This window comes from Bos indicus, chromosome 6 (genome assembly GCF_029378745.1).
Source record: "Bos indicus isolate NIAB-ARS_2022 breed Sahiwal x Tharparkar chromosome 6, NIAB-ARS_B.indTharparkar_mat_pri_1.0, whole genome shotgun sequence".
NCBI lineage: Eukaryota > Metazoa > Chordata > Mammalia > Artiodactyla > Bovidae > Bos > Bos indicus.
Window position 1 is genome coordinate 89,246,998 of NC_091765.1, and position 16,339 is coordinate 89,263,336.

At 40.4% G+C, this 16,339-nt stretch overlaps 1 pseudogene; it reads left to right on the top strand.

Annotated features, from left to right (window-relative positions):
• The window catches only part of LOC109560569 (alpha-fetoprotein-like), a 52,364-nt pseudogene that overhangs the window by 24,513 nt on the left and 11,512 nt on the right, over positions 1–16,339 (top strand).

The window sequence follows — 16,339 nt, forward strand, 5'->3', positions numbered from 1 at the left end:
TCTTTCCTTAACTAAAACCCACTACACCCTCACCCTGTAGGAATGTAACTTTATTTGGGTGGCGTCTGTTTTGAGAATAATCAGCCCTGGAGAAATAAGTGTCCTGGTTGACTGACCGCTGTCACAAGGAGAGGGTCGTAAATTGTCAGCAGGCCCCCCTGGCCAGAAGATGATGTAACACCCCTAAGACCTCTGTATACATTTGTGTGAAGCACCTGACTTTAATAAAAGTCAGGACTGCTGTCCCCACGTGACTTTTGTATAACATCTCAGTGTATAAAAACAGACTCTGGAAAATAAAGAATTGGGATCAGTTTCTCGAAATACTGGTCTCCCCATGTCTCTCTCTCCCTCTGGCTGAGTCTCCATCTGGAGCGTGGAACCCACCAAGCTTACTAATTTTGCCTGGGCTTCTAAGATCCGACCGGGGAGGCCTCAGTGTCTCCTCTCCTTCGGGAGAACGGAAGGACGCCTGCGGCCTACGTAAGTGGTGCAAGCTTCTTGTCTTGAAGTTTTACGCGGGGTATTGGTCCCCCGCGTAAACCAAGCTACTCAGCCTCTTTTCTCCACTGAATTTTCCTACTGAGCTATCCTCATTCTATCACTCTTTATATCCTTAATTAACGTTTAATTAAGCAATTGTTTCCTGATCTTCGCCGACGCCGTCTCTCCTTCGAGTACCCTGGATCAGCCGGGGCTGGTCCCCGGCACATATATATGCATTAGTATACTGTATTGGTGTTTTTCTTTCTGGCTTACTTTACTCTGTATAATAGGCTCCAGTTTGGTGGGAGACGGAGATGGAGAGGGTGGGTTGATTTGGGAGAATGACATTGAAACATGTGTAATATCATATATGAAATGAAACGCCAGTCCAGGTTTGATGCATGATACAGGATGCTTGGGGCTGGTGCACTGGGATGACCCAGAGGGATGGTATGGGGAGGGAGGTTGGAGGGGGGTTCAGGATGGGGAACATGTGTATACCCGTGGCGGATTCATGTTGATGTATGGCAAAACCAACACAATATTGTAAAGTAATTAACCTCCAATTAAAATAAAAAAAAAAAAAAAGAATCTATAGGTGGATGAAGACAGAGCCTTTGCCAGCCTTGTTGCCAGAACTACTGCCTGCAGGCCCAATGCCTCCCCTTTCAACAGGACTTTATTGAAACAGATTTGATCCTAGTAAGCCACTGAGGGCAGACTTGTCTCCGAACTAATGTAGACATTCTCCTTATTGATCTCAACCTGACCCCATAATGCAGCTTCCACTTACCATTCTCAGATCTAGGCTTTCGGTACATTCTCCTTCTCTCCTGATCCCTTGATCTTTATCTCAACTAAATATTCCCAGTAAGTTCGAAATATCCTAAAATATCATGTCCCAAGTATGTCATGGTCTTCACGTCTAAGACTCTTTATAGACCAATATGGATATTTCTAGTATGCTTTTTTCTCTCCATTTGTTTCCAACTAACTTATATTTGTCATTCAAGACTGAAATCATACAAGGTCTTTACTCTGATCTTATCCAGTTGGGATTGCAATCTTTCTTTTCTCACCCAAAGTATAATACACATATTTCTCTAACAATTTATTTTATAATGCATTATTTTGTTGTTTAATTATTTAAACTCTCCAACTAAACCTGTGAGTTCCTTAAGTGTAGAGTTTAGTTTGTTCATATACACACGTACTAATTTGCGTGTGTGTGTTCAGTTCAGTTCAGTCACTCAATTGTGTCTGACTCTTTGTGATTCCATGGACTGCAGCACGCCAGGCCTCCCTGTCCATTACCAACCCCTGGAGCCTACTCAAACTCATGTCCATTGTGTCGGTGATGCCATCCACCCATCTCATCCTCTGTCATCCCCTTCTCCTCCCACCTTCAATCATTCCCAGCATCAGGGTCTTTTCCAGTGAGTTGGTTCTTTGCATCAGGTGGCCAAAGTATTTCAGTTCCAACATCAGTCCTTCCAGTGTATATTCAGGATTGATTTCCTTTAGGATGGACTGGTTGGATCTCCTTGCAGTCCAAGGGACTCTCAAGAGTCTTCTCCAACACTACAGTTCAAAAGCATCAATTCTTCGGTGCTCAACTCTCAAGTCTCTCAACTCTCAAATCCATTTGCGAGTCCAGCTCTCAAATGCATACATGACTACTGGAAAAACCATAGCCTTGACTAGATGGACCTTTGCTGGTAAAGTAATGTCTCTGCTTTTTAACATGCTGTCTAGGTTGGTCATAGCTTTTCTTCCAAGGAGCAAGCATTTTCTAATTTCATGGCTGCAGTCACCATCTGCAGTGATTTTGGAGCCCCCCAAAATAAAGTCTGTCCCTGTTTCCACTGTTTCCCCATCTATTTGCTAAGAAGTGATGGGACTGGATGCCATGATCTTAGTTTTCTGAATGTTGAGCTTTAAGCAAGCTTTTTCACTCTCCTCTTTCACTTTCATCAAGAGGCTCTTTAGTTCTTCGCTTTCTGCCATAGGGTGGTGTCATCTGCATATCTGAGGTTTTTGACATTTCTCCCAGCAAGCCCAGCATTTTGAATGATGTTCTCTGCATATAAGTTAAATAAGCAGGGTGACAATATACAGCCTTGATGTACTCCTTTCCCTATTTGGAACCAGTCTGTTGTTCCATGTCCAGTTCTAACTTTTGCTTCTTGACCTGCATACAGATTTCTCAGGAGGCAGATCAGGTGGTCTGGTATTCCCATCTCTTGACGAATTTTCCACAGTTTGTTGTAATCCACACAGTCAAAGACTTTGGCATAGTCAATAGGGCAAAAGTTGATGTTTTTCTGGAACTCTCTTGCTTTTTTGATGATCCAGTGGATGTTGGCAATTTGATCTCTGGTTCCTCTGTCTTTTCAAAATCCAGCTTGAACATCTGGAAGTTCATGGTTCACGTACTGTTGAAGCCTGGCTTGGAGAATTTTGAGCATTACTTTGCTAGCGTGTGAGATGAGTGCAATTGTGCAGTAGTTTGAGCATTCTTTGGCATTGCTTTTCTTTGGGATTGGAATGAAAATTGACCTTTTCCAGTTCTGTGACCACTGCTGAGTTTTTCAGATTTGTTGGCGTATTGAGTGTGGCACTTTGACAGCATCATCTTTTAGGATTTGAAATAACTCAACTGGAATTCCATCACCTCCACTAGCTTTGTTTGTAGTGATGCTTCCTAAGGCTCACTTGACTTCTCATTCCGGGATGTATGACTCTAGGTGAGTGATCACACCATCGTGGTTATTTGGCTCATGAAGATCTTTTTGTATAGTTCTTCTGTGTATTCTTGCCATCAGGAAGATTCCCTGGAGAAAAGAAGGTCTACCCCTCTCCAGTATTCTTGCCTGGAGAATTCCATGAACAGAGGAGCCTGGTGACCTACAGTCCATGGGGTGGCAAAGAGTTGGGCACAACTGAGCGACTAACATTTTCACTTCTACTTTTAACATATAAGTAAATATGTAAGTGTAATAGTAATATTATAGTAATGTATATAGAAAATGACAGAGATAAAATGTTTTCTCAACTGGTATCCTAAAACAATAACAATAGCAAGTGATAAAACTTTTTATTTGTATTTTGTTGGGCTAAACTTGAAAACAGTAATACAATCTGTCTTCCTTTAAGTTCTTTGAGAGCTGTGAGACTTGAATAAGGTCAAGTAGAGAAGCTTTCTTATTAGAAAGAGTCAGTATAAATGGTCTTTCTTGTTTTTCAGTTTGCCAAGAAAAAAGCAATACGAGTCCAAGTTTTTCTCTGCTTTTCTCAATAAAAATAAATAAGAATGAAGTCATCAAAAATAACTGCTTCTCTTTCTGTTTTATAGAGTCAGCTTATGAACTACATCTGCTCTAAACAGGCTATTCTATCTAGCAAATTCACTCCATGCTGTGAACTGCCAGAACCATTTCGAGGAGAATGCATTATCAACTCGGAAAATGACAACAAACCTGATCTCTCGTCCCTGCCCCGTCGCAGGTTTACAGAGGATTAGTCTGTATGCAAACAATTCACTGACAAGCAAGATTTCTTCCTACAAGGGTAATAAAGCATTTTATAAAACCTTAATAAAGGGATATTGTATTTATGGATTCTTTGGGAGAAGTTGCAAACTTGAATGATGGCAGAGGCTAGTCAATATCAGTCAATGGTTAAATGGCCAAGAAGATACGCTCTGTGGAATCCAAGGTGGCAGCTACTATTTGGCTCTAGCTACTTGTGGCCATCTGGGAATGTAAGCTTTGGGTGGTTGGATCAACTGCATTTGGAGGGGAGTTGAGGGTCTCTTGAGTTCTAAATGTAGACAACCAATATAGGAATTTTTAAAAACAGAGTGAGTGTCAAGTGTGTGCAAGCTTTGCTTTGAGACTTAGAGTCATGTTTAAGTAAGGGCCTCAGATTAGTATGGCCAGCTCTTCTGATTATTTTAATACCTACTATCAAAGCCATTGCATAACATTTCAAGATTAAAGAGATGGAATACTAACATCTCTGGTGCCCATGAAGAAGTACAAATTATTTGGGTCATAAAGCAAACTGATTTCAAGATACAATATTAAGATAGTATTATTGTGTGATTGAAATATTTCCAAAGTTACTGTGTAAAGTATTATTTGGAGCAACTAAATTCTAACAAAGCATAAAAATTTGAGTTTTCTTCAAAGTTTTCTGTTGAGTGACGTTAGCTATATTTCTGCAATTACATCTGACATTGGCTTATAAAAGTAAATGTCACTATCTGAACTCAATTTCCCTAGACTTGCATTTGGTACTGAAAAAGTGGATAGGCACAACTTAGTGGAAATCACATTAGTCTGTGAGTTGGGAGACCTGAGTTCCAGTCTAATTCAGTCATGCATCTGCTTTGAAATGCAGTTCAAGCCATTTAATTTCCCCAGGCTTCTAGGTTCCAACTATAAACTGAGGCAGTTAGATAAGGTCCCTCCTTAAGGCACTCTAAAGGTCCCTCCTGCAATTTTATGATTCCTTTAGAAGTATTCTATAGTCCAAATTTCTCCTTCTTGTAACCCAGAAGAAGGAATAGATTATGGACAAGGGGAAGATGGTGATTTAATACTTACAAAAATTGTAATATTTATAAAATCTAGCCTCAAAGGTCATTAGGAAAAATATTCTCATCTACACACTTGAAATGAATTTCTAGTAACAGTAAGGAGATACCCTGAGCCAAGAACTAACGGTTATCAGAATATTTTAGGTTCAAGTTTGAATCTGCCCCTCACTGCTGTGTGACTTTGGAAAAATCACGTAATTTTATTGATTTGGTTTCCTTATCTCAAAACATAGCCAGAAAATCCTCCCTGCCAGTCACCCCAAATTTTCAAATACCTTAAAGTCAGTTAAAATATTGAATAAACTACATAGACGGCTTTTGAAAGAAAAATATGACTTCAGAAACTTACTTTAGTTTACTCTCTAATTTGCTTCATGTGGAAACAGGTTTCTTTATGAATACTCAAGAAGACACCCAGAGTTGGCACTTCCAGTCATTTTAAGAGTGGATACAGTATATCAAAATTTACTGGGAAAATGCTGTAAATTAGAAAATCCTCTGGAATGCTGTAGCCATGGGGTAAATTCCTTTTATAGAAACCTATTTCTCATATTTGTGGTGTGATTACAAATAGAGAAAAGTCCAGTGCTGCTAGTAGTGCCATGCTTTTATGATTATGCACGTTCTGCTTGCAAGCACTACACACAAACTCTGATTTCCGCCTAAACCGAAGGTCACATCATTACACAGCAGCGACTCTCTGTGTGAGTCACTGCCTTATAAATTCTGTGTTTTATGAAACATTCTCTGTGCAATTTTCTCCTTTCAGTTTGCTTGGCCTGGTAGCAGGTAGCATGAAAGCATAGCCTGTTAGGGTGAGGGAAGGTTGACCATTTCCACCAAGCAGACCTGGACACTGTCCCTGTTTCAAGCCAGAAAGCACACTGTTTGCAGGCAGTGGCTCCTGTTGTGCAGTTGACATGAAAAAGCAGGTGACCTTACAAATCTCTGACCAGGTGATGTCATTCACAGCTTTCCAGGAGCCAGGAGGGTCTGGCTTTTGTTATGCTAATGAGTGGCTTGAGCCTTTACAGAGAGGTGGGGATAGAGGGCGAAGGTATTTCTTGTTCTATCTGAGTCCAAGCAGGTACATCTGGCATCTTCCTGTTCTTGGAGAGAAATCTAAATGAAGGTGATTTAAGAGTTCTGTAGATTAACAGTGGTCCCCGACCTTTTTGGCACCAGGGACCCACTTCATGGAAGACAATTTTTCCATGAACCAGCGTGGTAGGGAGGTGGGGGGAGATGGTTAGGATGATGCAAGCCCATTACACTTATTGTGCACTCTACTTCTGTTTTTATTACATCCGCTCCACCTCAGATCATCAGGCACTGGATCCTGAACGATCTGGTTAGCAACCTTTCAATGCATCACCTGTAGATTTCACAATCACCCTTACTATGATAATAGCCCCTTCTAGGAGGATGGGTGTTTAGAGTTTACAAAGTAGCGTTACAACCAGTGTCCTATTTTATTCTCACGGCAGCTTGGTAAGATAGGTAATGGCAGAAGTACTAGCTACACTTTATAGATGAAAGTATTGGGTTTCAGAAGGTTCAAGTGACTAGTCCAGTGCCACTCAGGCAAGAAGGGTTAAATCCAGATGAGCAGTTTGCAAATTGGGTAAATTTTTTACTATTGAACACTGCTTATTAGGATCAGGTGGACTGGGTCTGATTACTTAAGATGATAACCAGTGTTCCTAGCAAAGAGCTAAGTCTGCAAGGCCAATTGTATCTTCCCACTGGGATTTTATTTGCACTGTTCAAGAACTTTTTCAATTTGTATTTAGCTCTGAGAATTCCATGTGATTTCCTTCGATGTGTATTTGTGGAGTGCTTCACATCCGGCACGTGTTTTTATTAAACCGTTCTTCTTAATATGTATCTACATTTCTATATCTACATCCATATCTCCATATCTGTACTGTTTACATAAAAATGCTGTGTTATTAAAAATAACCAATATATACACACATATTCTGATCAATTGAACTTTGATCTATAAATTACTTTTAAGGACCTCTTTCTGGCTTGATGAAAGACTAGCTTCATACTTGTAAAATATGCCATTTAAACCCACAAATGAGTTCACATCAGAGAAAACTAAATATCAATCTGGTTGTCCCACTTTTTTTCTCCACAAAGTACATGGCCATTCCTGTCATAGCAAAATGTGTTTTCTCAACATTTCCAAACTCACTGAGTAAATAAAACCCTGGGTTTAGTAAAACAGTTACATTAAACTATTACAGAAGATGATTTTGCAATCTAACCTCAAGATATATTGTCGCAATAATAGGCAAACACTGATTATCTTTATTTTTCAGGAAGGGATGTTTCAAAGAGTGGTTCGTGAAAGCCATGAGCGTGTGAAAAATCAGTGTGATTTACGTAAGAAATTAGGAGATAGTAACTTTCACGACAGGTATGCTTCTAAGATATTGTCCAGATTATGCTTGTTAGTGTTTGTTAACTTTTGCTGCTAAGAGTTGCTAAGAGTCTATATTCAACCTTAAAGCCTCAGAGGCCAAGGAAAAACTCAGTTCCAAATTAACCCAGCTATCCTTATCTTGATAAGATACTTGACTACATAACCTTGTGTGCTTTTACTTTGCTTTTTGGTCCAGTTTCCAGATTCCAATCAATGCCCAGAGGTTAGGGAGCCAGCAGGCCCTGACCCCCTTTCTGCAATCTCATAGGAGCCTCTACCTTTCACCTGTACATTTAGCTTGGGGCTTTGCCTGCAATTTGGAGTCAAGGCTGCAACAGAGATCTAATCTAGACTTTGTCAGTTTCAAGTCAGGTCACCATAGCACTACAGTATTTTCACCATCAAGAGAGGAAATAAATGGATACCTTAGTTATTAGTCAGAGGGAGTGCACAAAAAAACTCTGTGTGCAGAGAGCCTGGCAAATCCCATTTCTGTCAAAGATTGTATGCATGTGTGCTCGGTCGCTTCAATTGTGTCCAACTCTTTGAGACCCTACGAACGGTAGCCCACCAGGCTCCTCTTTCCATGGGATTTTCCAGGCAAGAATACTGGAATTGTTTGCCATGCCCTTCTCTAGGGAATCTTCCCAACCCAGGCATTGAACCCAAGTCTGTCCGGGTCTCCTGCATTGCAGGTGGATTCTTTACCCACTGAGACACTTGAGAAGCCCATGTTAAAGATTAAGTATCAAAAAATAAGCTAATTTTCAGTAATGTTTAAGATCTTACTAGTATAGTCAGACACGACTGAGCGACTTCACTTTCACTTTCCACTTTCCACTTTCATGCATTGGAGAAGAAAATGGCAACCCACTCCAGTGTTCTTGCCTGGAGAATCCCAGAGATGGGGCAGCCTGGTGGGTTGCCGTCTCTGGGGTCGCACAGAGTCGGACACGACTGAAGCGACTTAGCAGCAGCAGCAGCAGTATAGTCTACTTAGAAGCAGAGTACTGGGGAAAAATTCAGTTTGATACAGTGTCCCTAATGTTGAACTTAAATGACTGAAATAATGGAACCAGAGAAATTATTCTCATTTCAGACAGAATATTTGTTTTCATTTTCTTTTAACTATTGTGTTTGTTAATGTCTAGTTTAAGGATTAGACCCATGGCTCTCACACTTTAGAGTGCATCAAAACTACCTGGAGGATTTGTTGAAACACAGCTCTCCTCTAGAGTTTCTGAGTCAGTAAATCTGGGATGGTGCACGAGAATATGTATTAATATTTCTAACAAGTACCCAAGGATACTGATACTGCCAATCCAGGGGTCATACTTTAAGAAGCAGATACATTCTTTCCCTAACTCCATTATAACATAAATGCAGTAAATGATTCTGATATTCTGTTGACCTCAAGTCCAGTTTTGTAGTCTTTCTCATTCAAATCTTTCCCTGAATTCCTCATTCCCCACCACTATCCTAGTTCAGGTCACCACCCTCTCTCACTTGAATTACTGGCATGGCTTTTCCTTCCCTCACTCTGCCATTTGCCACTTCTAACTGATTCTTTATATAGCAACCGTAATGATCTTAAAAGCACCGTAAAGCTGCTTCTAGAGTTAAGCTTTCTTCTTTCCCCTCTTTTCAATTTCCAATCCCCCCAGTTAAGAAAAACAAAATCTCACTCAGTCTCTTTCTAAATGCTCCACTCTTACATGGGTCATTTACTCCCCTTTACATGGGTCATTTTTAGTTATTGTCAGGCTCTCAGCTCCCATGTCATTTCCTCTGGGAGGCCTACCTGACCTCCCTGAGATGGAATTAAATGCCATTCCATGTATACCTATAGCATTCTGTGTTCCTCTCATCACACTGAGTGTACTCTTTTATCTCCCCAACTAGGGTGTGAGCCCATGAGACCAGGAAATGTTTCCTGATTGCTGCTGTAGCTTCTGTTCCTACATATCACAGACAACTAATACATGCCTTAAAGACCTGTGCATATATTTATTTCAGAAGCTGTTTACTCTGAGTCTGATTTTACAGTCACCCACATTAGCTATCATACAATCCTTGATCCTATGTAGAAAAAACTGGTTCAGAGTAGAGCAATGTGTGATGTGGAAAGAGAATTCTGGGTCTACTGAAGAAGCCACCGAACCACTGAAATAGGAGCTAAAAGAAAAGACTTATGCCCAGTTTAATAACTTGCTCATCCCACATCAGAGACAAATATCAGATGATGACAAACACTTTGTAGAATTCTTCATTTGAGGCACAGAGTCATTGCCAGGAATAAGAAGACATTATTTTTTCAGGCTCATAGTCCTTTATACGAAGAAAGCCCCACAACTGTCTGCTCAGGAGTTGATTGTACTCACAAAGAACATGGCAGCTGCTGCCACCAAGTGCTGCCCACTGAATCAAGAGCACCAGTTTGTCTGCATGGAGGACTCAGTAAGCACACCCTTGGCTGCATGTTTGCCTATCGTGGGAAGTTCTGAACTCCAGGCCCCAGCATCAATCTCATGTCAGTGGACACATCTGTGAGTTGTCACTGGACTCAAATAATTCTGTCCTTGGGAGAATTTCTTTCTGGTTGGTTCATGTCAATTGTCTTTGATTGACAGCGGGGGTAAGACCGTCACTTTGCAAAAACTGGGAATGTCAGATTCATCAGACCTTTGCCTGGATCATATCTCAAGATCTATTCCTTGGCTTTTCAAGTCAACAAAAGTGATTTTGCTGATTTCAGACTAACTCATCCTAATCAAAAATGTAGTAAAAAACAGCCAGTTTTCCTCTGTGTATCTCCTTTACTCTCACACAATTATCATGCACACTTCCAGCACCAGATGTGTGAGTATTTTTTTCTGATAAAATATAATTGTTTTGGTTGCAGATTTAAAATTTTTATTATCCAGCTCTGTCTTCCTTTTATTTTAAATTTTTATTAACAATCATGCCTTCCTTAGGGAACTTGTGGTTTATATTCCTAAAACCTTGCTTTTAAGTGATCTCTTTGGTTACTGTGAAAATGTATAAACTTGTAAATTGAATGCTGATGCTCTATGGTTTCAGCCACTTCATCCCCACATACATAAGTGACAGGGCATTTGTGTGGTCATACTCAGAGGGGCATAGAGCAGGCTTGCAGTCAGCATTAGAGTAAGTATCAGACACCACAAGGGGAGCAAGGCAAGGTGACTGTTCTAGAAGAAGACAAGAAAATTAAAGAGGTAACTGAAAGAAGATTCAGGGATTCCTTTCACCATTCATTTACTCATTTTTTCCAATAATTCAACAAATGTTTATACAGGATTTTCCATATACCAAGTTTGATGGTGGTTACCAATGTCCAGTTATAAAACATAGAAACACATTGGATTTGAGCATTTTAAGTAAGAAATCCAATCATCAGTCTTATATCTGGATCAAATTAGCAGTTGTGTTGACCAGAGGCTTGATTTTAACTTGATGCAGCATAAAGAACTCCTGCCTCAAGCCAACACTTGTCTGTAAACTGGTCTGGGAAGGAATTTGAGAGATGGGGTCCAAGGGAACTCACCTTGAGGATAATAGGAAGGTGGAGGTCAAAGTTGAGAACTAGGCTTCACCTGACACTCTTGCTCTTTCCCAGATGATAAAATTCAGGGTGAGTTTAGCAAAAACCAGAATTTGAGAATAGTTTTCTATGGATAAAAAAAATAATCCTAATGACCACAAAACTTATGGCTCTTATTTTAATTCTTTTCTGGGGAAGGCAAAGTTAATTCTTGGAGCTTTATGCAGAAGGCACGAGGCGGAGCCCATCAATGCTGCTGTGGGTCACTGCTGTGATGACTTGTATGCCTTCAGAAAGCCTTGCTTTGATGACCTGCAAGTCGATGGAACTTACATTTCTTCACCTTTATCCTGTGACCAAGTCATCAACCTTAAAGAGGACTTGTGCAAAGCTCAAGAGGAGGAATTACAAACTGAAAAGCAAAAGTAAGGATCTTTTTGTACACACAGCAACAGCAATGACAAATACGCAATTAATTGAAATCAGTCCACCTCCTGACAGTGGGACAGGTTCCCCTTTAGTGCCCACCCTCCCTTCTCACTCTCCTCACATGCATCTTGTCCTCAGGAGAAAGGAGACTGGTCCTCATAGTTCTTTCTCCCTCAAGATCAACAGAAATGCTAGCTTACTTCTAACTAAGTTATTTATTCTAAGACTTGCTCTTGCAGGGTCTAAATATTATTAGTCCAAGAATATCATCTTTCCAAGTGAGGCCAAGTTTTTGTTGCCTTGAGAATCAACACATTCTTGTTGTCAGCAAGCACAAGGTTGTCACTTGTTCTGTTGTATCACAGTATTTAAAATTCATAAACCAACCGACCCTTGAAGTCCTTTCTTAGCTCCCAAAGTGAACTGATCACAAACTAGTCTTTAAAACTTTTCAGTAAGCATCCGATGACCATTGTAACACTTAGTTAACCATTCTTTCTTTAGCCCCAGCTAATGTGAGCATAGAATACTTTACTTTTGGAGTTCAAGGTTTGCTTTCCCTTGAGGAAATTTTCTGGTACAAATAGGCACCCTTTATGTATGTCATCTTACCAAATCCTGACCACTGATTTAGGAGGTAGATGATATTATTACCCCATTTTAATTGTGAGGGAATTGAGGCTAAGAAGGCAAGAAGAACTGGTATGAGATCATGCAGTAGGTAAACAAGTTGCTGAAATGGAATTTGTACCCAGGCTATTTGGCTCAGAGCACATATGCTTAACAACCAACAGGTAGCTGTTAGTGCGTCCTCCTCAAAGGGTTATAATGCTGGTTATAATTTTTAAAACTTGAAACTCTTCATGTAAAGGCTAGATAATAAAAAGTATGAAATACTAGGAAGCATCCCTGTTCTGGTGAATTCATGGTGTTCTGTATGGAGAAAGCAATAACATAGAGACTGATAATGTAGAGATTTTTAGAATATTCTGGGAAAATACATATTGGGAAATAAGAGCCAGGCTTGACAAAGCCCTCCATTTCCTGGGAAGTGGTAGGGGCTCTCCCCTATATAGTTCTGGCTGATTGTCAAAGCATAAGTCCACATACACATGAAAAGGAAAAAAAAAAAAAAAAGTGAAGGGATTCCTGGAAGGAAAAGACACAATTCAGCGTGATTATAAAGAGAAGGCAGAAATAAAGTCATGCAATAAGATAGAGAAAATAGAAAGAGAATTCTGGTTCAGGAGAAAAGAATTTAAAATTTAGTGAAGAAAAATACAGAGTTGAAGGGTTAAGACCTAAGATAGAAGGGTTAGACATAAGATAGTTAAAACTTAAGATTAGAGTGTGCTTCAAATGAAAGGATGGATAGATATAATGAAAATAAAAGATCAATATCACTGCAATGACGAACCAGAAACAATTTGGTGTTGAGGATTAAAAATAGGATCTAAGATTTAAAAAGGTAAATTGAAAACTAAAGGAATACATAGAATTAGCGGACTTTTTAAACAGCAGTCAAGTTGAGAGGTAGAGAGATGGGGAGGTGGAGGTGGGAGGAAGTGGAGAGGAGATAAATCCACTGCAAGCAGATCACGCGTGCGTGACAAGTTACGGGAGGTTTTGCGTCTAGCTTCCAAATGTCACAGAGTCCCCTGCTATGGAAAAGGCAGCTTTTATATTCGGAGTGTCAAGGAAAGGTAACACGATGCTGATACCTCTGCTCTAAATCTCATTCCCAGACTTGCATTCTCATAATGGGAGCCTTTCTCCTCACTTACCTATCCTAGATCAGTGAGTGTTTCTCCTTGTTTAGATAAGCTGCTTGTCTGCTTTGGAAGCTCAGTGGTCCCTCTACTGGTGCCTCTGGGGAAGTGCATGCAGAAGCCAGTTCGCCCAGCAGGATCGAGGAGAGCCCAACAGTTCAGTGTGTCTGAGGCATAGGTGAGCGAGAGAAGAGAAATTCTGGGGATTGAGACTTGAGGGGTTGGGAGGAGCCAAGCTATGAAGACACCTGGAATCCCCAAAGCTCGTGAGGAAAGAGAAGAAGGGTACCTATGAGGGAGCCTGCCTACCTCCTCTGTCTTCTCTATTATTGTTAAATCTACAGCTCAAATCCTCAGGGAAGTTCTAAAAATGCTCATCCATTATTTACTGAACGAGTAAATGGGTAGATAGGTAAGAGGTTGTGACAATGTACCATTTATTGTGGGAATCAGGGAGAGGGAGACAACGGTTGGAAACAACCAATACTTGGAAACAGACAGTTGCAAGTTGTGCTATTACTATAATTATTCATTATCTTTGCCATCATTTGATGAAATAATTAATATAATTACTCACATTATTTTTGCCATTATGTACTGAGTGCCTTCAGTATGTCAGTTACTGTACTCAGTCTTTTAACATTGTATAATTTTTGGTCTTCACAAAAACCTTGCAAAGTATTGTATGTTGTTGTTCAGTCACTAAGTCATGTCTTACTCTCTGCGACTCCAAGGACTGTAGCCTGCCAGGCTCCTCTGTCCATGGGATTTCCCAGGCAAGAATACTAGAGTGGATTCCTTTTCCTTTTCTGGGGGATCTTCCCGGACCAGGTATTGAACCCGCATCTCCTGCGTTGGCAGGCGAATGCCATAGGTATTCAAATTCTCTTTTTGTAGATTAAGGTCAGGGAGGTCAAAGTATCGTACTCATCATCAGAAACACTAGTGAGTGGAGGACCTAACTTGAGCCGAAATAAGTTTGACTACAAAGTTCGTGCCTTTTTCATGACATTGGAAGGAAAGAGAAGTCCAGATTTTGCATGAACCTGCGGTTAAAACCTCTGCCCCTCCTGTACTGGCTTTAGCTACTTGGAGCTCTGAATTCATAGAAGCCCCAGTAGGTGCTGGGAAATAGGGTAGTCTCACTATGTAGGTACGCATGGTGGTTAGTTTTTGTAGCCTGGGACTGAAGCTATCCTGTGCTTTTATAGGTTGGTCAGTGAATTTCAGCATCATGAGCAATACTGGTTCTGTGGGAAAATATTTTCTGAGACAAAATTCACCAAAATTCCAGTGGAAAATAGCCTATATTTCTCACTTTGAATAATCAATGTGTTAAAAACTGATAATTATTATTCAAAGATAGTATCAACTGTTTTGACTATGCATCATACATAACCGCACAGACTTGAACGATACAGAGATACAAGGCAGTGTTTCCTCTCAAGTGGGATCAAGTTTAGGTCTAATGGGAAAGTTGAATATGTGCATACATCAGCCATACTTTAATAAAAAATTATTTAGCAAAAGATCAAATATGTGCAGAACAGTTGGGTAGGAAACGAAATGCTTATACTATTGTATTTCTTTGTAAAATTTAGATATATTTTATCTTTAAAGTAATACATAATCACTGCAGAAAATTTAGAAAATACAGAAAAGAGAAGAAAATCATAATACTTTTATTCCAACACTGCAGAAATACCCATCATAAATATATATACAGTGTAGGAGTATAGAATGTCATACACGTATACAAGTCCACACTCCCATGGATGCCCTCTGTCCCTCCATCTATCGTTTGAATGCTTAATAATGCAAGCTTTGCACACTCGTGCTACTACCTGCTTATACAGAGCCATCAGTTCAAGCAATTATCTCTGAGTCCACAGGGGAGCGCTTAGGACACTCCTGTCGCCTCACTCCCTGAATTCTCCAGGCGTGATCCTTGGCACCACTCCTGTGCCACTGGGATCAGCCGTGCCCTCCAGGTACTGCTGTCTCCTGTTCAGCGGCAGACTGCATCCCTTTCAAGGGATGACAAAGCTGCTTTATGTTTTGTTGTTCAGGGAAAAAATAATACCTTCCCCAGACACCAGGATTCTACTTGTTTAGTCACTGTTGTGTCAGTGCTGCTTCTGTCTTAATGGTGTGCAGAACTTTAGTGAAAGTACTCACACAGCCCCCTTCCAAAGCGTTATCCTGATTCCACAGAACTCAGAATCGAGTCTAATGGAGGCGCAGCTGGGGAACCGCTGAATTACTCCTGTCTTCTACTGCCCAGGCCTTTCTTAATGGGCGGAAGTCTGTGAACCTGACTTCTTGTCTCAGGACAGGTTCTCATAAGTAGTTCTCACTCCTCAAGTGCTTTCTGAGAGGGAAGCTCACTGCACGGGCTTGTTATATTTGCCCAGAACTATACTATGCCCAAGGAGTTGAAACTACTCCTACAAATTCAAAGTGGAGATGACACAGAGCCTTATTTTAAGGAGGTGACAGAGGGCAGTACATTAGGTAGCATTTATAAATTATCAGCACATTGTCTGAAACCTAGCAAATATCAATACACTCAAAAGATGTTGGCTGTTCCATTGTTGTTTTTTTTTAGTGTTAAAAAATAGAATGTACACGTTAGTCTTCAAAACAGCCATTTTAATGATTTTTTAATATTCCAGTATGTGGGTACAATGGTGGCTCAGCAAAAAAGAATCTGCCTGCAATTCAAGAGAGGTGAGCTTTGATCCCAGAATTGGGAAGATCCCCTGGGGAAACAAATGGCAACCCGCTCCAGTGTACTTGGCTGGGAAATCCCATGGACAGAGGAGCCTGGTGGGCTTATAGTCCATGGGGTCGCAAAAGAATCGGATATGACTTAGTGACTAAATGACAACAAGAACACGTGGGTACAATAATGAATTTATTCCCTGTTTCTGGGCATGAAAATTGTGTCATAAATTGTGGCAATGAATATTTTTGTACATATGTCTTTGTCCCCTCTCTGATTTTTTTTTTCTGGATTCCCAGGACTTAGAATTAGGGGTTAACATGGAGTT